Source organism: Macaca thibetana, chromosome 11, assembly GCF_024542745.1.
Source record: "Macaca thibetana thibetana isolate TM-01 chromosome 11, ASM2454274v1, whole genome shotgun sequence".
Lineage (NCBI taxonomy): Eukaryota > Metazoa > Chordata > Mammalia > Primates > Cercopithecidae > Macaca > Macaca thibetana.
Window position 1 is genome coordinate 20,217,475 of NC_065588.1, and position 22,974 is coordinate 20,240,448.

At 36.2% G+C, this 22,974-nt stretch overlaps 1 long non-coding RNA gene across 1 annotated transcript in view; it reads left to right on the plus strand.

The window, feature by feature from the left end:
- LOC126930514 (uncharacterized) overlaps positions 1-13,678 on the plus strand; it is a 74,612-nt gene extending 60,934 nt beyond the window's left edge. The window contains exons 3-5 of the long non-coding RNA XR_007717611.1: positions 944-1,051; positions 9,213-9,330; positions 10,180-13,678. This is a non-coding gene — a long non-coding RNA (uncharacterized LOC126930514). The remainder of the gene's footprint in view (positions 1-943; positions 1,052-9,212; positions 9,331-10,179) is intronic.
- The last annotated feature ends 9,296 nt before the right edge of the window (positions 13,679-22,974 follow it).

Below are 22,974 nucleotides of genomic sequence, written 5' to 3' on the forward strand. Positions count from 1 at the left end.
TAGGCATGAGGTTCAAACCTTGATTAAACCCTTTGGTTAGAAATGGTTTTTGGTCTTTTAATGACTTACGAATTCCTCGTCCTCTTTCTTGTTTCATACTTTTTACAGTCACACTGTGTCACATAGCATGGAATGGAATGATTTTATTACAATGCTTGTTAGTATCATTGATTGTGCTAGACTTAATGAATGAACAAGGCTCTCAGTGGATATTTCAAGTTGATTTATAGTGCTTTTTCTTTTTAAGCAAACATGGAACAAAGTCCATGGAGCTTCCTCTCATTGCTCATAAACATGGCCTGCTTAACATGTAGTGCAAAGAGCACATAAATGGAACTGAAAGGACCCAGGCCCAGGATTTATTTATTCCACTGGGTCCTAATTGTGTGGCATTGGCTATACCACTCTGCCAATCAAAGATTCAACTTCCTTTTCTGTAAAATGTGAATAACAATTGCTTGATCTGTTGTCTTAAGTTAGGCTCACATGGAAAAGTTCTTTGTACACTCTGAAATGCTTTATTATCATAACTTCAGATTAAGAGAAGCGTATTATTCATGCTTCACCAATGATCAAGATAAGCTTACACATAATTTTACATTCTTGATAAAAGTCACAATTTTTCACCTTGCATACTTAAAACAATTTCCTGTGAGCTGTTACATTTGAACCATTTAAGGAGTTTTGCTCTCATAGTCCATCTGGAAGCACTATAGGATTCTCAAATTTGCAAGCAGACATGCCTCGTTTCAGATTCTGGCTCTACCACTCATTAGGTAATTTGAGCAAATTTCTTAATCTTGTTTCAAGTCTCCATTTTCCTTGGAAAGGTGATCATATTTCCCACTTGATAAAGTTGTTATGAGAATTAAGTGAGATAGATTTTTAAAAGCACCCAGCACACAGCCAGCATCAGTGAACGGTGGCTATTTTATGATACTAGGGAGGACAATGCGTAATACGAGGAACGCAGATGACTGTTGACACCTGACCCAGGCCATCCAGTTATTAGAACCCATCTGCACCGCTTCACGGGATGCAGTGGAGACAGGTAAGCTCTTAGTAATTGGCAGTTAGCTATGTTATCAGTTATTACAAAGCTTCTATAGTAGTTAGATTTTTTTCATGCCAAATATATATAAATCAAAAAATGTATTCTTTTGTTGGCAAAGACAGCTTTCAAAATGAGCATGAATATAATAGAATTGTTTTCTGACTTCTTTAAAAAGGAGTTTGACAATGTTTTACCTGTTTAGATTTTAAACTTGGTATTATATAATGTTTAAAACTTCAGTTTTATTCACAAATTGCTACATCTGTGGTCATTCCTAAGTAAAATTAACCTAGGGAGGAAGGCATTAATCATTAAAAACTGAAATAAGTAGCAAGTGATATCATGGTCAGAGTATCTCATTCTTATGGTCAAAGATTATCTCTCCTCCTCCTTGCGTCTGACCGCTGGAGATTTTCATAATGCTCAAACATTTATAAACTAACCCAATGTAATTTTTCTCAAATATGTGTAATATTTGTTCATTTGGAAACTTACAATCCTCTGGCTCTTGTCTTTGTTTTCCCATTTGCCAGTCTTTTGGAGCATTTAACAGTCATTAGTGTGACATGACAGGGTGGGGAAAAAGACATAAGAGATCAAAATTAAAATCAGTCTGACAGTCTCATACATCAGCCTTACAATGTGAGTCACCACAAGGGCTTTGTAGGAAAATGTAAAAACTCCCAAACTCTTCGTTTAAATTCTGCTTCTAGTTCTGGCCATAAAGGAGGTATTTTACAGGGTGTATGTTCGTTTGGAGTGGAAGGAGAACTAAATCAGAGGATGGTCTATTTACTGGGGAGAGGCACCCTCCCATGAAGTCAGTCTTTTTCAGGCTAAACCATGGAATTTCCTGAAGTAGAGGAGCAGAGAACCAAGCAAAACAAGAGTAAGATGGGTGGTGTAAAAGCACTCTGGAGGAGTAGGTAGGGAAAAGCAGGAGAAAATCCATAGTGTAGCACAACTCACGGTGCCAGCCTACCATGCTTCATAACTATGGGCAACTCCAACAAGACTGCGTAGAAAGGCGAGGCGAGGCGGGGCGGGGCGGCGCGGGGTGCACCACAGAAGAGGCGCTAACAAGTCCGGAAGAAAATGGATTCAGGGGAATGCAAGACACACAAATCAGCAACATAACCTTAAAAATATAATAGTGCACCAGCAGCATTGCTGGAAATGGAGAGGGCTAGGAACAGACAGATTCACATTTTACCATCTAGGATTAAAAGGTGATCCTGAGCATGCTATGGAAGGTCGTGTCGGTAGTCATAGGTTAGGTCATATTCACTAGAAGGCACTTGGAAGTAGTTGTAATGCTTAAATTAAATGTTTAGTAAATTCACATATTGCTTCTTTCCCCATAATGTATACTTAAGTAATAATAAGAAAGTCTTTTATCTTATTCAAATTTTAGTCTAAGGATGAGTAAATAATTATATCAAAAATAGGGAGACTGTAGAGTATCCATTCTCTAGTTCTCTGTACCTACTTTCTGTTGCAGTGTTTTTTCAATGTAAGGTATTCAAATAATATTTGTTGAATTGAACTAAATTGAAGGAGACATGTCTGAGCTTTGTCGTTTTACCTTTTTGGCATCTGTGTAAGTTTTGATTTCATTCTCAGATGCCTACTGGCTCGCTCAGTGTTAGGGTCATCTGGGTCAGATGCTCCTTGTGGGAAGTTACATAGTTTAGAAGCCTGGAATGTGTTGTTTATGCTAATGAACATGCAGCTATCTTCTCCACGGTGAGATTGTCATTCAACTGTCAAATAGTGCTTATCCCAGGGCTGTTTTATATGTATTTAAAGTCTAAAGAGATATCCTAAGCTCCTCTGTAAGGACTCATGAGATTTAACTATGAGTCAGTTAAATTTGTTTTTTGTTTTAAATCATATTTCCCCATATTTTATTTATCTAAGACCAAGCACAATGTTTTCTTTATTCCCTATCTCTTAGATAGAGTTCACTTGCTGGCCAACAATAAGTTATCAGAGCCCAGTAAACAATAACCGTATTTAGCTTCCTCTCATTAGTTTGTCTGTTTTCTATCAGTCAGAGGTGTCATGTTGCAGACAGGTCAACATTGCTACAAAATTCTTTTTACCTTTGATTGCTAAGAGGGGTAGAATAGGGTAATTCAGCAGAGCGTGCTTTTAAAATTATTTACATGGGTAGTTTAAAAGCATTTTAAGAATCTGTTAATAAAGGTTATCAGTGGAACTAGGTGAATAGTAAGTGTATATATATGTTAGACTTGGTGGATATTACTATGCTCTTTCTTGTAGACTGGGATTATTTTTGCTATATTCACTCAAGAAACATTAAGTAGTTACTATGAAGTAGTTTTGGGCTAAGTCATAAGGATTAAAAAATGAACAGAGAAATTCAGAAGATATAATACATAATAATTCTAATTTTTAATTTTTGAGGCATCTCCATAATGGCTTTATGGCTTTTTTTTTTTAATGGCTGTACTCGTTTATATTCCAACCAATAGTGTACAAGTGTTTTCTTTGATGTAATGGCTGTACTCGTTTATATTTTTTCATAATGGCTGTACTCGTTTATATTCCAACCAATAGTGTACAAGTGTTTTCTTTGACCTACATCCTCGCCAACACTTGTTATCTTTAGTTTTTTTGATAATAGCCATTTAGGGTGAGGTGATATCTCATTGTGGCTTTAGTTTGCATTTCCCTGATGATTAGTAATGTTGAGCATTTTTTTTTCATATACCTATTGGGCATTTGTAGGTCTTCTTTTAATAGACATTTAATAAATGTGCAAATAGAGGCAAAAATGGCATCTTCTGCAGTGAGAGAAGAAAGTCAATAGATCCTCTAAGGGACAGAATGTGTTACCATATCCACAGACAAGAACAATTTTTTGCATTGCCATCATTTATATATAAGAGACGAAGTTGTGAAATAGCCCCCATGGAATCAGAATTAGAGAAACCAGAAGATTGTGCTCTAATCAATGCACCATTTTCCAGCAAAGCGCAATTTTTTTTCTCTCTACAAACGAAACTCTTAGAACGGGTAGACTACACTATCTGTCGTTCCCATGTATGGAAGAATAAAAATGGTCACAATTTATTTGCAGCTCCTTACATCAAGAGATGGAGTCCATTGGCCGGGCGCGGTGGCTCATGCCTGTAATCCCAGCACTTTGGGAGGCTGAGGCGGGTGGATCACGAGGTCAGGAGTTTGAGACCAGCCTGGCGAGCACAGTGAAATCCCGTCTCTACTAAAAATACAAAAAATTAGCTGGGCATGATGGCGGGTGCCTGTAATCCTAGCTACTTGGGAGGCTGAGGCAGAAGAATCGCTTGAACCTGGGAGGTGGAAGTTGCAGTGAGCCAAGATCGCGCCACTGCACTCCAGCCCGGGCGACAGTGCGAGACTCCATCTTAAAAAAAAAAAAAAAATTAAACACAATAAAATGGAGTCGATTTTCTTACTCCTTAAATCTAGACTGGTCTTGTGACCTGTTTTGATTAATAAAATGTGGCAGACATGGCCTTGTGCAACTTCTGAAGATAGTCCCCAGGAGGTCCTGCAGCTTCCACTCTTGCTGTCTTAGAAAGTTGCTGCCCTGTGAATAAGCCTAAGCTACCCTGCTGGGAAGACCACATGGGGAGGACCAAGGTGCTCCAGCCAAGACTCTGCCAACCACCAGATATGTCAGTAAGGCCATCTTATACCATCCAGTCCTGTCCAAGCTGTCAACTGACTATAGCCAATAAGTGAGTCTAAGTGAGAGCAACAGAGGAGATGTCTCCCTGAACCTAAGTGGAATTATCAACCCACAAAATTGTGAATGAGTAACTCATTTTTAAGCCACTAACTTCCGGGGTAATTTGTTATTCAGCAAATGTGGTAACTGATATATGATTTCACTAAATGGCACCTTAATTTTTCCAATTCTTCATACCCCAAACTTTAGAGTTACCTTCCCTATTCTCCCTTTTTCATATCCAGCATCTGACTTATTAGCAAGTACTCTCAGCTCTTCCTTCAAAATATATGCCAAACCTGACCATTCTTTTTGCTGCTTTGGTTTGTTCTAAGGGTTTTGTCTTTTTAAAAAATAAAAATAAAAACTTTTATAAAATGGAAACAGAAATACTATCATTTTAGCTTTAAATATACATATTTTTATTATATTTATAATGGTTACAATGTTGTACTATAATTAATTGTATAAATGTATTTTCCCCAAGTCTATAAGCAGTTTAAGGGCAGTAGCCACACCGTCCTCATTCAAGCACATCACACATTATTTTTGTAGTGGTAGTACTATGCTAGGTACATAGTAGGCTCTCAAGGAATCTCTACTAAATAAATGAGTGGAAATGAAAGATAATAAAATAGCAGTTAAAGGTCTTATTAACCCATTTATGCTGGAGGTCGTAATTTTTTGAATTTTTGCATGAGTGAAAAATCAGACCTTGATGATGAGCTTGAGCAGTGGGATATAAATAACTCCCACATGTGTAGTGTTCCAATGTTTTATGCATTTTCTTGACATTGATTTTCCTAAGACTAATAGTGTTATCCTATTCCTAGAAAGCCTCTGCATACTCTTAGGTATATTCTTATTTCCTCTTGTAGCTTTTGGTAGTTTTTTGAGTATATATTTCTCTGCTACACAGATTCTATACTCCTTGAGTGATTCACCCTTGTATCTCCTATGTCACTGAGTGTAGTACTTTATACAGAGTAGGTGTTAATGAATATTTCTTGAATATCACTGAACTCTCTAAACTCAGTATTGAAGTGGAAAGCTTCATTGAAAGGATGAAAAATATTTTCCAAAGACTTGAATGTCCATATTAAAAATATGAAAGACATTTCAGCCAAATACATACATTTACATACATGCAAAAAAAAAAAAAACAAGAAAGCAAGCAAACCGAGCAATAAAACCCAAAAAAGCAAACGATTTTTTTTATCAGAGAAAAATAAACTTTTTAGAACATCAAGCTTTAAAAAAAAAAAAATGCCAAATACATGTCCTTAAATGGTGTGTTTTGTCTTCTCATCTCATTTCCTCATCTCCTAAAATGTTAGTGTTAAGAATTCATTTCACTATTATTGGAATGTTAGACTTTTGCACTTTTGGAAATATCTAGTAAATTCTGAAAATTGGAGATATGAATTAATTTACTTTTTGCACAGCATGATTACCTCTTCTTAAGAAAGATACGAGTATAAAAATTCTTTTAAAAAGCCTGGTCAATGCCATACTTTCTTGTGATAGAAACAGAATCGCATATAGTATATATTTTTAAGAGTGCATTGTTATCTCTGAAATGTAATTTCCCCAAATCACAAAAGTTATAGTTTCAATTATCTTGGAAGTACCCATCTTTTAACTATGTGAGCTTCTGCAAAGCACCACAATGTCTGTAGAAGTGGAATTCCTACCCAAATATCTGTTCTCCTGGAAGGCTGAACAGGCTTTCCAAGGACTATACTAACACAGAACTTAAGACAATCAATATGTTGATTCTTAGCTTCCAAGTGCACTCTTCACTATAATTAATTTTAAAAGTTTATGACTCTTCTGTGATGGAGTACAAGCTTTCTCATCTTATCTCCTCGCCATTCACAATCTCATTTTTCCTTCCTTACAAAGGCATACATCCTGAATTGGTGTGTTGTCTCAGGTATAAAATCCAACTCAGGGACAAAGGAACATTACACTTATTGAGATTGATGTTGAGAATGTAGATGACTCTGGTGACCCAGTAACGGACACATCCTTTTGTAAGATGTGGCAGTTTCCAATTCTTAGCTTTCAAAAAGTAAGTAAATAAATACAAGGAGCTCCTACTCAAACTGTTAACTGATTGATCTGTATAAGTTTTGTCACCTAACTTAGAAAGACTTGACATTGCTCTCACAAAAGGTCTTCTGTTCCTAGCTTTTATGTGAATACATTTTTCAGTGCTTACATTCAGAAAATAGGAATAAAATTGTTGTATTCTAGCTGTAAGAAATTTTCATTCAGATACATGAGCTAATCTTTTCTTTAAGTGATCACCTATTTGAATAAGATAAGCTCATTAATACAATTTTATTTTTAGGTTTAAAAGTGGTCTATGATATATGTTATTTTGATTGTATACTAATAATAACTATAGTAACTCAATTCAGAAAAAATATTTTAATCCTTACAGCCTCATCACTGTTATATACTGTTATGTATGGCTGATATAAACTGTTAAATTTCATATACACATATGATAGGGTTATAAGTAAAATAATTTTAAGCTTAAAACATTTTAAATAAAATTTGTTGAATTTGAACAGAAGTATCAAGAACTAGTTTGAGAACAAAAAGAAAAATGTAACACTTCTGACTGTTAAAGAAAAATTATTCGTATGTTTTTAAAGTGGATAATCGGTATCAAATTGCTGTGAAATAATTCAGAGGAAAAAGGGAATCCGTTGTGTGAAAAAACACATGCTTTGGGGCTTCAGTAAAAATTTGAGAGTTCCTTAGCACAAGGACTGCATCTTACTCAACTTTATGTTCTCATGCCTAGCAAAGGGTCTGATGCACATTGTAGAAAGCATTTCAAAAACCTCTCCTCATGAGCGTCGTTTCCTACTGCTCAAGTCTGGCCAGCCTGCCAGTGCTAGACAACTGTGTCAGGAGACCACTGCCATGCCTGAGCTCAATCTGTTCCTTCCACCTGCAACCCTAGAAACTTGATCTTCTATGAACCTTGTCACTGATTTTTGTATTTCTTTGATTTTTCTCCAGTAGCATTATTTGCAATGTTGTGCAAAAACCAAAACCAAACCCTCGCTTTAAGTGCTTGCTGGATAAGTGAAAATGGGTAAATAAAAATAAATAAGTGCATGAAGGAATAAATAAATGACAAACATGAGAATCTTTAAAGGAACTTAGTAAAATGATATTTTCATAACTCAGCCTTAAGCTGGTTTATGAAACATATAAGTCATCCCAGAGCCAGCTTTTAAAAAATTCTGTGGTTTTATGTTGCATGGTTTCCATCATGTCTCACTGTTTTAAAGACTGCATTTCAGAAGAAGCTAGATCACGCAACTCCAATTCAGTTTTACAAAATTAATGCAATTAGGGTGAGGAGAGAGATGCTGAGGCTGTAAAATGAATTTAAAATGTTTTTTTTTTAAACTAGGAAAAAATTTCCAAGATCTGCTTAACAACTACAACAAAAATCACATAGGAGGTGGGAGAGTGAAAATAATCACTAGTTTGTATTTTATCATTCAGTGGTTGATTAAAAACACATTTTCCTGAAATTTGTATTCTTTGCCTAGCAGAGAACCATGCACGTTGTTGTAGTAAATAAGTTTGTTTTTACTTGCCACCACAATATTAGTATGAATTTGGAAAAAAATTTTAAAAAATATTTCTTTAAATGTACTATATAATACAGTACAGCATATACAATAGTTGCAGAAATGAGATGAAGGAAATCAGTCTCTTGTAGCAATCAGAGAAATCAAGACTAATCAGGTGGAACTACTTTATTTCATTTACTTTTTCAGGACTATTATATTAGAAAATAAATGGCAAGAGAAGAATTGATAGGACCGTCAAGATTAGCCAGTTTTCTTAGTAAAATGATTGTGCACAGAATGATCCATAAAACATTGATTTAAGAATAAATATCTATATAGGAATTTTTAAATTAAAAAACTATGCCCTATGAGATTATTATAATAAAATCTGTAAGCTTTGGGAAATCTAAAGAAGAAAAAGTACCTCAATCTGGAACAAGAGAAAAGGAAATGTTGGCTTTGGGTACTCTGTACAAATTGAATGCAAAACCATTAACTTTCATCAGTGGAAGATTCTATTTCACTGTATTTCATTGGGATCAAAGGTACATGCAAACCTTAGTTATTTGTGTCAAAGATGGCTTGTGAGAAGATTTTATATGTAATGATAATGGTTGTCAAACTTAGGAGCCTTGGAAAAATTGTTAAGTCAGTGGTATTTATTTTTGGGAGCTGGTCACAATCCCAAAAGACACAATCCTGAATACCATAATTCCAAATTTCCAAATCCTAAAAAATCAAAATGCTGAAAATATAATTCTGGAAAAAATAATTTTAACATTCCTTAAAAGAGACTTACTTTTTTTTTAAACAGGGTTTTGGTCTGTTGCCCAAGCTGGAGTGCATTGGTGTGATCATAGCTCACTGCAGCCTCAAACTCCTGGGCTCACGCGACCCTCCCACCTCAGTCTCCTGACTAGCTGGGACTACAGGTGTGTGCCACTACATTGGCTAGCTGTTTACTTACATTTTTTAAAGGGCATGTATATGAGAAACATATGAAAACACAATAGAACACTTAAATAGGCTACTTGACACAATGAAATAGGCACTAATAATACATGTATTTTTGTAAGCATAAACAGATATACTAATGACAGTCACACAGGCATAACATTGATGAACAGACAAACCATATTTAAAAATACATAGGTCAAAAACTGAAATGTATAAATGCATATCACAATGGATGGTAACTGTGTCCACTGAGCTTTGTAACTGCAAGTCATCTGAAATATTGCGATGGACACCTGAGACTTTTGACAAGATTGATCAAAAACCACTATGGGTACAACTACATTATCACCACACCAGTAGCTTAAAGAGCCAAGATCTTGAGAAATTTTATCTTTTACAAATTCAGATGAGCAAAAAGGACATCTCTTCATTTACTATGGAAATTTTAATGTTTTTATGTACATGCACAATGCTTACACACAGTAACATTGTGATAATGCACTTTTAAGGAGGCAAATTTCTAAAATACATAAATCAGAACTCTGTAAAAGTCTACACAATTTATACCTCCAGTATTGGAAATGATGCAAAGATAAAATACGTAACATAGTAAATTATAAAACAATAATGCTGACAATTTGAAATAGTGGGGAAAAAGTAAAAAAAGAAAAAAACTAAAAAGAAATTTTGACATATGAAAAAGTGTATTACAGGGACAGATTGCATAGAGATAGTTCATAGGAGCTGGCCAACTTTCACCTAGTTAACAGTTAACCATATTTTGAAGTCTTACATCACAATGAATATCTGCTTTTTTCTTTTAGGACATGGTTCTCCTTGGATAATATGTTCACATTCATTTTCTATGTGGTGCTGCTCTTTATGCAACTCTTCTGATTTGATATACATTGATATTGTGTCTGGAATTGGTTCCTTCCGGTGGGTTCTTGGTCTCCCTGACTTCAAGAATGAAGATGCAGACCTTTGCGGTGAGTGTTACAGCTCTTAAAGATGGTGTGTCCGGAGTTTGTTCCTTCAGATGGTCAGATGTGTTCAGAGTTTCTTCCTTTTGGTGGGTTGCTGGTCTAGCTAAATTTGAGAATGAAGCTGCGGACCTTCACAGTGTGTTACAGCTCATAAAGGTAGTGCAGACCCAAAGAGTGAGGGGCAGCAAGATTTATTGTGAAGAGCAAAAGAACAAAGCTTCCACAGCATGGAAGGGGACCTGAGTAGATTGCCTCTGCTGATTGGTGGCCAGCTTTTATTCCCTTGTTTGGCCCCACCCACATCCTGCTGATTGGTCTATTTTACAGAGCACTGATTGGTCCATTTTACAGAGTGCTGATTGGTGCATTTTTACAGAGTGCTGATTGGTGCGTTTACAATCCTTTAGCTAGACACAGAGCACTGATTGCTGCATTTACAGTCCGTTAGCTAGACAGAAAAATTCTCTAAGTCCCCTCTAAACCCAGGAAGTCCAACTGGCTTCACTTCTCAATATAAGCATTCCCTATTTAATTTTCCCATCTTCTTGGGATGCTTCTATGTTGTTTTGGCTTTGTGGACATCCATTCTGCGTGCAATACAGAACACAAATTTGGCAAAAACAGTACTAGTGATCAAAGAGCAACACTGTTGCATAACTGTCTTCTTATCCTACTATGCACATAATTATTTTCAAACTAGTCGGTAACTTAGCTGGCTGCTTCAGGCAAATGCAGCTTTAATTTATTCAAAGCCCTGGAATGTCATCAGCTGGAAGGAATGCCAACACAGGCAAATAAGATATTTTTAAACTGACGTTTTCATTCTTGCCGTGTTGTGCAGGCAATCTACTCATTTGAATTTTTCTCCAAATGCATTGAGCTGAATGGAAAAAACAAACTTTCTTGGTAACACCCTGAAATTCACTCTTGGAAATCTTGATTGCACCTAATTCCAAATCTGTCATTATAGTTTGGAGATTCAATTAAAATCCGTTTTCTTCTTTATAAAGACAATAACAAGGTAATAGTTCTGCTTAACATGATGCGACTTTCCTGTGATGTGATTTTCCAAATTTAAAATGTTTAGAATTTTAGATGATAGGGATTTAGATTTTAGAGATTTTGGTCTTTTAGGATTTCAACATTCCGGATTATGGCACTCAGTATTGTGTCTTTCGATATTATGATCCAAACCCTTTAGCTTCATAAAAAAACTGTGAAACCCAGCTTTTTCTGTGCATTAAATTTTTTTTCAAGGTAGAGTTTCTTACATTAAAAGAATTTTTTATAACAAAAATGTGTGATGGAGAAATTTTTGAAGAGGACATCTTTAATCATTTCTAGTAAGCAAACTTTCTCTACTACGTCAAGATCTAAACAAACACACAAATATGGACAACAGGGAAAGAACCCATTGACCTACCAAGAAAGGCTGCCAACAGAACTTTGAAGGCTTGCCAAGATGCTTTTATGGAGGTAGAATGAATGAGATTCCGTAAGTGCAAAATAACCCTTTTAAGACTACCCAGAAAGTAATATAAGGGCAATAGTTATATAAGATTCAGTGAGGACTACCAGAACATTGCAAAGAAATGTGAATTTTATCATTCAAGGAAAAATAATTTTATTGTAAGATATAATCTTTGTTTTTATAGTCAAATAGAAACATTCATGCCTTAATGCAAAGTTTGGTAAAAAGAACTAAAGAAGACACCATAGAAGATTTTAACAAACAATGAACTCATAAGGTAAAAGATTTGTCGTGAAATAATGATTGATTTAGTTGTTTTCTAAAATATTTCTAGTGCCTATAAGATGTTGAAGGAGACTTTGATCATAAAGTGTGTTCTCTGAGGAGCTGCTATTTTTTATTTTTATATTTGTTAGAAGTGAATTGTCCTGCTAATTCTTTAACATAAAATATCTTACATGATTAAATATTTTAAAAAGTGATTAAGACAGAAGGATATGTACTGGGATTTATTTTTGGATCTTTGAAGTAGCAAAGGGTAGCAGAACTCCTTAATCCATAGAGTGGTTATTTGGCTGTATGATGACTCTTGTATTTACTCCCTGAATTACCCTTTCCACTAAACAGTATTAATGAGACGTTAGTAGGCTATAGAAAAAAATACTTCTGATCTACTTAGAAATATTCATGAGGTTTTCTCCTAGTGCATTCACATCAAATTTTATTTTTTAAAGCTGCAAGTATTTTTATTTGATGATTCATAGGTAAGATGGAGGCTGGCAGGTGGAAATCACCAGCAGGAAAATAAAATTCTTTGGCTAAGCTGATAACTGCTGCTGTCCTCCTCTGTATGGACTCTCCTGCTGAAGACTCATGGAGGCTTATTTCAAGTCTTCTTTAATTCATTGCCTACATGTTCAAATGGAGTTGGTACTGTGACTCATGGCTTTCTGTGCAAGAATGAGATTTGTACCTCTACAAATCTTCTACACCTTCTTCATCTAGTAAACACTTACGCTACAGGTCTTATCTCAAATCTATTACTATATGCAACTATTTAAAAATGTTAAAGGAAAACATAAGCAAGCCACTTAAAAATGTTAAAGGAATATATACACTGATATGGTTTGGCTGTGTTCCCACCCAAATCTCATCTTGAATTGTAGCTCCCATAATCCACATGTGTCATGGGAGGGACCCAATGGAAGGTAAATAAATAATGGGGGTGTGTTTTTCCCATGCTGCTCTTGTGATAGTGAATAAGTCTCATGAAATATGATGGTTTCATAATATAAAGGGCAGTTCCCCTGCGCATGCTCTCTTGCCTGCCACCATGTAGGGCCTTTGCTCCTCTTTTGCCTTCTGCCATGATTGTGAGGCCTCTCCAGCCATGTGAGGCCTCTCCAACCATTTAATGGACAGTGAGTCCATTAAATCTATTTTTCTTTATAAATTACCCAGTCTTAGATATTTCTTCATAGGAGTATGAAAATGGACGAGTAGATACATATAGATACACATACATGTATACATAAAGCCATTTCAAGAGACTTTGCTTCCTGAAGTTTGTAAATGTAAACAAATGTATTGTGCCATCATTTAGGTTCCTACGTTCCTCACTAACATAGAAACAATATCTAAAATGGGTACTTATGTGTTTATTAAAAATATAGTATAAATATGGCTACTGGAAAAAAGTCAGTGAAAGATGTATTTTGAGGCTACTACTCTATGTCTCTTGCTCTTCTCTTGTACGCATTTGATATTGCACAAAAACTAAAACTTTGGACTCCTTTGATTAAAGGCAAGGTCAAGTAATTCTGCTGGTTCTACCTCTCCTCCCATTTCTTTTTCTTTCTTTTTTTTTTTTTTGAGACAGAGTCTGGCTCTGTTGCCCAGGCTGGAGTGCAGTGGCCGGATCTCATCTCACTGCAAGCTCCACCTCCAGGATTCACGCCATTCTCCTGCCTCAGCCTCCCAAGTAGCTGGGACTACAGGCGCCTGCCACCATGCCCGGCTAATTTTTTGTATTTTTTAGTAGAGACATGGTTTCACCGTGTTTGCAGGATGGTCTCGATCTCCTGACCTCGTGATCCGCCTGCCTCTGCCTCCCAAAGTGCTGGGATTACAGGCATGAGCCACCACGTCCGGCCCCATTTCTTTTTTCTTTCTTTTTTTTTTTTTTTTTTTTTTTGAGTTTTTTGAGACGGAGTCTCGCTCTGTCACCCAGGCTGGAGTGCAGTGGCCGGATCTCAGCTCACTGCAAGCTCCGCCTCCCAGGTTTACGCCATTCTCCTGCCTCAGCCTCTGGAGTAGCTGGGACTACAGGCGCCCGCCACCACGCCCGGCTAGTTTTTTTTTGTATTTTTTTTAGTAGAGACAGGGTTTCACCGTGTAACCAGGATGGTCTCGATCTCCTGACCTCATGATCCACCCGTCTCGGCCTCCCAAAGTGCTGGGATTACAGGTGTGAGCCACTGCGCCCAGCGACGTTACAAGCCCCATTTCTTAAATGAAAGGATGTAGTCATATAAGGTGCTGTTTAGTAAAATGGTGCCATGAATTCAGCACGAAATGTCTGGGCAAGAGTTTTTCAAGTTCTTACATATGTACTATATTTCCCTTCCGCCTTTTCCCTCCTCAGCCTCAATCCCCATCACCCAGTGTTTCATAAGGTTTTACTTTCTGTAGCTTATACTGTAAAACCAGGAGTTCCCTTCCTCCTCTCCCAAGTATAACCTTGTCTAATAATATTAAGTGCACCTTCCCTAGTTATACATACCTCCCTGGAGATTTTGATCTGTAATTCTTTCTCTCCTTCATCTTCCTTGAGCATTTTTTTGTCTAGTGGAATATTTGGTGGCAAAGCTCTCATTCTGGAAAAAGGTTAGCCATGCAAACATAGAAGAAATAAGCCAACAATGGTAAACATAGTTAATGCACGTAGTTAAGTCTTCTAAACACGTCTCTTGAATGATGTCCCATTTTGCTTTTTCAAACTAGGAATCAACAAAATGGAGGAACATTTGAGGTTTGTTAAGAAATTTCCCTTGTTAGCCGTAGAACTAAGATAATTTCTAAATGAAGAAGGCCATAGTGGGCCATAAACGATGTGCCTTTCTAGAATCCCAAAATGGCTTATTGATTGAATTATATAGAGAGATTTAATGGAACTGTGGTTGAAAAATGCTTTTAGGCCGGGCGCGGTGGCTCACGCCTGTAATCCCAGCACTTTTGGAGGCCGAGACGGGTGGATCACAAGGTTGGGAGATCGAGGTCATCCTGGCTAACACAGTGAAACCACGTCTCTAATAAAAATACAAAAAACTAGCCGGGTGTGGTGGCGGGCGCCTGTAGTCCCAGCTACTCGGGAGGCTGAGGCAGGAGAATGGCGCGAACCCGGGAGGCGGAGCTTGCAGTGAGCCAACATCGCGCCACTGCACTCCAGCCTGGGGGACTGAGCGAGACTCCGTCTCAAAAAAAAAGAAAAGAAAAGAAAAGAAAAATGCTTTTAAAGTCTTTGATCACTGGGATATCAATGGAACAAATGGGTTAAAACATTTTCAGAATTTAATCATTTACTTAGGTAACAGGGTTGGGGGTAAATGGCGGGAGAGAAGGGGAGCGCCGGGGCATTAATGAATAGTACTCGGTGTAAAAAGAAAAATTGACCAATAACATCTGTACTGTTTAACAGGCAGGCATATATTGTTGTGCAGGTTTTACATTGCACAATTCTTGGCGGGCGGGGGGCGGGGCATTCACATTTGTAGTCATTATGGGTTCCTTTATCTAGAATGCTCATTTTCTAGCAGATGTTGGTATATTGCCTTGAGAAACTGTTAGATTCCTCCAATTTTTGGAAAGATGCCTTTGGGAAGTTGAAGGATTACCTGATTACTGTTAGAAAATCCTGCTACCAATACATACTTGTCTTGTATAATTTGGACAAAATATAATATTCCTGAATCTTAGATTCCTTGTTTGTAAAATGTTTAAAATATATCTAAATGTAAGAATTGTTGTAGCATGTGAGTATATATGAGTATATGAATGTGGCCATCACAGCAGCTGTAAGTGGAAGATATTATAAATATTGTTAAAACATTCTGATGTTTTGTTTTAAGCTGATATTTTTTCTTTATGCTGACTTTACAATGAGTTTTAAACATATACTTGAGTTTATTATTGGTATATAACTACTGATAGAAATCTGATGAAAAACACTAATAGCAGTTTATAAAAGATTTTTTTCAATATGAACTTTTTGTTTCCATTGTGAGAAATTGAATTTCAAAATGTAATTATTAAATGTATGCCTGAGTTTCAAATGTTTTTCTGTATCCAGCTAATTAAAAATATTATTATGTAATAATAGTTAAATGTCATGTTCACCTTGTTAGAAAGAAGGCCTTCAAATCAATATTATCATGATTACCATTTATTTAGCATCTTCAGTATGCAAGGCATTTATAAAATCTGTAGAAATTAATTTTCTCTAAATGCAACAAGTTTTATGACCGACACTCACTTTCTGTAAAAGATGACTTGGTTGGCAGAAGAGGAAACAGTTTCTTCAGACCTCCCCGCCCCAGTCAGCTCTGGTGACATTGCATATCAGGTAAACCCCCAATCCCTGGCCACATTTGATTGGTTCAAGATGGAATGTGACCCAAGTTGAGACAATCAGACTCAGTCTCTTGAAAACTTAAACTCAGAGCCCCACTGATGGAATTCGACAATAATGAATATTCTCCCTGTAAGTTAAGAGAGAGTTGGAGACAGGAAACTCAACTCACTTGAAAGCTGCTATTATGGAGAAACAAAAACAACAACAACAACAAAAAAACTGCTTTGCAGAAGATGGCCTGGAAAAGTAGAGAAGTTGCCTGAGAGAGGGACAAATCAGCTTTAATGGTTTTTCATTTTTTTATTAGGGCCTAAATATACTTTCTGTATTTGGTAACTCTGAGATAACCTTGTATACTCTTCTAAATTCCCCATTCCACTTGAACTTGAATGGTGGATTTCTATTACTTTCAAATGAAAAATACTTAAGATATTTGCCTTGTTTCAAGGAAGATTTAATACAGTTATTTCCTGAACAATAACAAAAGCCTTTTGTTGAGCCACTGTCCTTCCAGTGAGACACACACACACACACACTCCCACACATACACACTCTTTCCCGATCAGTTGAAGAGGATCATGGAGTCAGGTACCACTTTCTTTTTTTCATTTCTTCTCTTTTCTTTTCTTTTCTTTTTTTTTTTTGCGAGGGAGTTTCGCTCTGTCGCCCAGGCTGGAGTGCAGTGAGCCGGGTTCACACCATTCTCCTGCCTCAGCCTCCCGAGTAGCTGGGACTACAGGCGCCCGCCACCACGCCCGGCTAATTTTTGTATTTTTAGTAGAGACGGGGTTTCACCACGTTAGCCAGGCTGGTCTCCATCTCCTGACCTCATGATCTGCCCGCCTCAGCCTCCCAAACCGTGCCCAGCCCTGTGGCAGATACCACTTTCTTTCCTCCTTCTTGCATAGGGATATGAATGAAACTGATTACATCGTCTAGGAGATGGACTCTCAGTGAATATCTTTCTAGTGGCTTCTGGTTCTTCCCAACACGCAATTTGGAAGACCATTAGGAATAATTTCTAGCCATTTTAGATTAATTTCCTCTGGATAAGGAACTAGAAAATAGGATGATGGTCCCATTTTCCCAGAGGTACCTAGAATAGGTCTTGTGTGGCAGTCTTTATAAGGCACATGATAAAACTTCATAATTTTGCTGAGTAGAAAAAGTAGTATGAAAAATGTCAATCCATAAGAATTGAAAATTTTGAGCTGATGATTCTCTTCTGGATTACATTGTATTTTGTGGGATTCATTATGTTTTTTCCTTTATTAATTAATGAGGAAATTGATCAAATCTGGTAGTATAACACTGAGCATTCCAGCACCCTATGAAACCTACCTTGCTATCCTTGTGGGAAATTTCTTAAGGTTAAAAATTTGATTATGGGAATAATAAAATTAGGAAGACTCTTTAAATAACAAAATTGTAGACAATGGAAGAAGGCTGAATCCTACCAATAAAATAGATTTTGGCACTTCTTGGAATTCATATGGAAAAACACTGGCTACCATGATAAATAGCGTAAGACGGTGATTTCATTGTATATTATCTCTGATCAAAACCACACGCTATAAAGGCCATATACTGGGTGATCATTTGATTATCCTGTGTCTGAGGATACTCATTTGTCCCCTGTAAAACGAAATACGACTTGTGCATGTGATGGTCATTTAACCTATCACTAAATGCAGCTAATTCTGGATAAAAGAGAGCAGCTGTTTGACATATGCCCCCAAACTTACTGAGGCAGGAAGCAGGACTTTGATTATCCAACTGAAATAGTCAACTAGTCTCTTCTTGTGTTTTGGGTTATAATACGCTGTGCCTTTATCTCCACAAAACAGCCTCATTGTGTTGAGATTGTTTGCCAATTCCTTTCTAGTAAGCCTCATGGTAATGGGATATTATTTTTAATGGGACTTTCAGGACACCAATCAAATTTTGTAAATTATATTTTAATACTTTGGACTTATTTGACTTTATAAAAAAGAGAGAGAACCTAAGGAAATTTGGGGAAAAACTGAAATTTTTCCATTATAAAGACTATTGAAAAATGAATAAATTTATAGAATGATTTGAGGAGGTAAAACAATAACTGATTTAACAATGTTATAACACAAGGAAATGTTGAAGACAGAAATAAGCATGGAACAATTAAGTGGAGAAGGATTCTGTGTACTTCATGAAAACAACAATGAGAATGTAACTCGGTTTTGTAAACAAAAGTTAATGCTTTATAGCCATGACCACATAACATCATTGGGTTCCCTAAACATATTTCAGTATCCCTGCCTTGTTAATTCACATTGCAAACTATTACTAACTTAACTCTGTTGGGGTAAAATATTGAAATTATAGAGGAATTTTAATAAAAGGCAATGTTATGTCTTCCAAATACAGAATAATTCATATTCCTGTAACAGGGCCCCTAATAACTAGAAGTCTGACAGACCTTCTGTAAAGACCAAGAAATGATCAACCATAGTAAGAATCATATTTATACGCAAACAATGTTTCTGAAAGTACTTGATCACAATTTGTCTATTTAAGTAGTTTAATCAACACCCTATATTTCTGCAGTCTTGTTCAAAACTGTAATTTGTATAATCAAACATTGTATGTAGTATAAAGTTAAGCATAAATTCATACCATATAAAGTTTCAGTGGAGATAAATTATTGGGGTTTGCATTAGTTCAATGCCAACAGGCAGAAGAAATAATTGTCAAGGAGAAAGAAAAAAGATGACTTGTTGATTTGTTCAAGGTCATTGAGTAGGTTGGTAATTAAGGCTATTCTTCATCTCTGCTTCTGGTTCTCCAAGAGTGCTATTCTGACACATCATTACCATAAAACCACCCTGCAGTTGACCTCACTCTACAGTTGAGCAATCCTTTTGCTCTCCATAAATATAGAATGCTGATTGTAATTCACTACTAGATATATTAACAGGTCTATTTTATTTCAGTTTTTCTAGCTCCACAAGTATATCTGAATACTACAGAGGTATATTACCCCCAATAATCACTAGGAGTAGAGAATATATCAAATTACAATAATTAGAGATTTAGATGTTAAAAGTTGGGGGTATTGACAAGAGGAAGAGAATATACTCTGATTTTTAAAAAGAGAAAAAAAGAGATAAGGAAAAGAAAAGAGAGAGAAGGCAAGCAAGTAATCAAGCACAAAGTCATGACAAAGAGTTAAAATAAATTTATTTAGCTGGTTAAAGATTAACTGGTATCATAAAACCAATGACAGTCTTCTTTGATAATGTATCAACTCAAACCCAATAAAAATAGTTGAACAGGTCATGCTTCTGCTTTTTTTTTTTTTTTTTTTTGCCTTTTTATGTAATGCCATTCTTTCATTGTGATGGTGTTACCTGTAGTTGAAAAAAATTTATGGCTAAATAAACTAATTAATGTTAACCATTTTGTCATGTGAAGGGTGAGGATTGTAAATAAACATCAAAAGGAGTAATTGTTCTTTAGATGACGTCTGTTTATAATAGGAGGCATGAGTTATGCAATGCATCTCAAATAAAAGATGTTTTATTACCATCATTGCACGTTACCTGAGTTACTTATATGACCAATGTAAAGTTAGATAAGTAGAGAGAAATAGTCCACACTGGGGATGGGCGCAGTGGCTCACGCCTGTAATCCCAGGACTTTGGGAGGCCGAAGCAGGCAGATCACCTGAGGTCAGGAGTTCAAGACCAGCTTGGCCAGCATGGTGAAACCCCATCTCTACTAAAAATACAAAAATTAGCCAGCCGTGGTAGTGGGCGCCTGTAATCCCAGCTACTCAGGAGACTGAGGCAGGAGAATTGCTTGAACCCAGGAGGTGAAGGTTGCAGTGAGCCGAGATTGCTCCACTGCACTCCAGTCTGGACAACAGAGCGAAGACTCCATCTCAAAAACAAACAATCAAACAAACACAGAAATAGTCCATAGTCCACACTGGGTCTTAGAGGATAATGCATTCTAAGCTACCATGCAAATTAAAAAAAAAAAAAATTGTTAACCTGTTTCCAAAGGCATAGATCCATGTTTGACTATAGCCAAAAATGCTAGCATAATGCCAGGTATAGCCAGGATTTAGAATAAAACTAAAAACATTATGTGCACACACACACTTGTAATGAGAGAATTATACAGAATATTCATAGTCACTTCTAACTTGAGTATTGTATGACATTCCTAAAATTTTAAAGAATATGTTTGCTTATTTTTTACTGTTAATCTTGCTAGATAATTGGCAAGATAAAAATATTTTTACTTTGAATATATGTCATTAAACATAACATTTCCAGAAATTTTGTTAAGGAAAGAAGATGAGTATAAATGTTTATGGCATGTAAGACAGTAGGACTGTAAGGTTAATAGGGAAATCCAGTTTGCTCTAGGAAAGGAAAGGAAAGAATATTTTGGAAACTATATATATTTTTTAAAGAACTAGAAAAACAAGCTGAAGCTAGCCACTGTACTTAAAGCTATTTATTCCTTTCATTGGTGACTATCACATTCTTTACATTTTTCCCTTTGTTGCAAACTTACAAATTCATGTTCCTTTTTTTAGTATATTTTATATACTAACCTTCTTAGTCATTTAAAGATTTTTTCTGGTAACATGATAGTGATAACTTTATTGTCAATTAATGGAATATATCATACTAACTGATTTTTCAGGCAGTTGACAAAGCAGCAAGTTATAAATATTTTAACCATTTGAGGAGTATTCCTTCTAAAATCTAGTACATAGTTCCCTACTGAAAAGGATATACTGATAAAATATAACTTTTATCGTGTGGGCCAAAAAGATTATGAAGTTGCAGTGGTCTATTTTGTTGTCATTTGACTTTTGGAGTTTTATTTAACTTTCAGTTTTGTGTCATATCTACATGCATAGGTGGATATTCCATCAAGGGCAGGGATCAGTACTCTCAGTTCAGCATGGGGATCTGCACATAGTCAGTGGGTGGTAAATGTTTGTGAGTTATACATTTTGAGCTAAATTGTGTCTCCCAAAATTCATATGTTGAAATCTTAACCCCCAGTACCACAAAATGTGACTGTATTTGGAAATAGGGTCTTTAAAGAGGTAATTAAGTTAAAAACAGGTCATTAATGTGGTTTCTAATCCAGTATGACTGGTGCCCTCATAAAAAGAGGAAATTTGGACACAGACACATACAGAAGCAAGATGATCTGAAGACTCAGGGAAAAGGTGGTCATTGTTCTTTGATCTCAACCTTCTAGCCTCCAGAACCAGGAGAACAAAATTTCTGTTGTTTGAATCAATCACCCAGTCTGTGGTACTTTGCTATGACAACCCTAGAAAGTACTGATAAATGATAATCCCATGTTGCCCTATGAGAGAACAAAGTTTGCCAATAGAATCTTATGCTTTTATTATTCTTATGTTCTTGCTTGCTTGCTTTCTCTCTTTCACTTTCCCTCTTTCTCTCTCTCTCTCTTTCTCTCTTTCTTTCTTATCTTGTGCCTTCTTGGTAGGTCTCAAAGTATCAACTATGACCTATTACTTAAAAGTGCTTGAATACTAGAATATTCACTTGATGCAAATAATTAAAACTCTCAAATGCTTTGTGGTGGTTTTTATTTCTGCATTTCAAGTTATATTTTGAACTTTTTTCTATGGAAAGATTCTGAGTAACTGGAGTTATAGCAGCAGAGTTTTATTTGAAGCTCTTTTCTGTACTACCATTATGACTTTGTCACTTTACTTCTCTGTCAAAGGAGACTGGTGATAATACTTTATTAGGGAGCTGTGGGATTCAAATGAAATACTGCATGTGAAAAATTACTTTGCAGACTTAGTGTAACACAAACACTCATCATCATAACTGGAATTCTGGCCTCCTGACAAATATCTGTTGACAAGTAAGGATTTGTTGTACTAGTCAGTTTATTGTTAACCAATAATAAATTATTTAAAACACTGATAGCCTTATGTTGAATCAGGTAGCCCTATGTTGTATCAGGACATACATCAAATGTACGTAGTCATTTATTTGAAGATAGAAGAAGACAAGGGCAAGTTCTAAATTCATGTTTTGAAAGGATTGTCTGTAGTTTCTTTGGAATTTTTTAAAAGCTAAAGAGATAAAATGTTTTCTTTTCTCTTTTAATAATTTTGAATTATATTTTTCCCCTCAATTAAACTTATGTTTTATTTTTTGATTAGTTAGCATGACATACCTTTTCTTGTTGTTGTTTTGTTTTTTTGAGACGGAGTCTTGCTCTTGTCACCCATGGTTGAGTGCAGTGGCTCAATCTCGGCTCAATGCAACCTCTGCTGCCCTGGTTCAAGCTTCTCCTGCCTCAGCCTCCTGAGTAGCTGGGATTACAGGTGCCCGCCACCACGCCTGGCTAATTTTTGTACTTTTTGGTAGAAATGGGATTTTGCCATGTTGGCCAGGCTGGTCTCGAGCTCCTGACCTCAGGTGATCTGCCTGCCTTGGCCTCCGATTATAGGCATGAACCACTGCGCTCAGCCAGCATGACA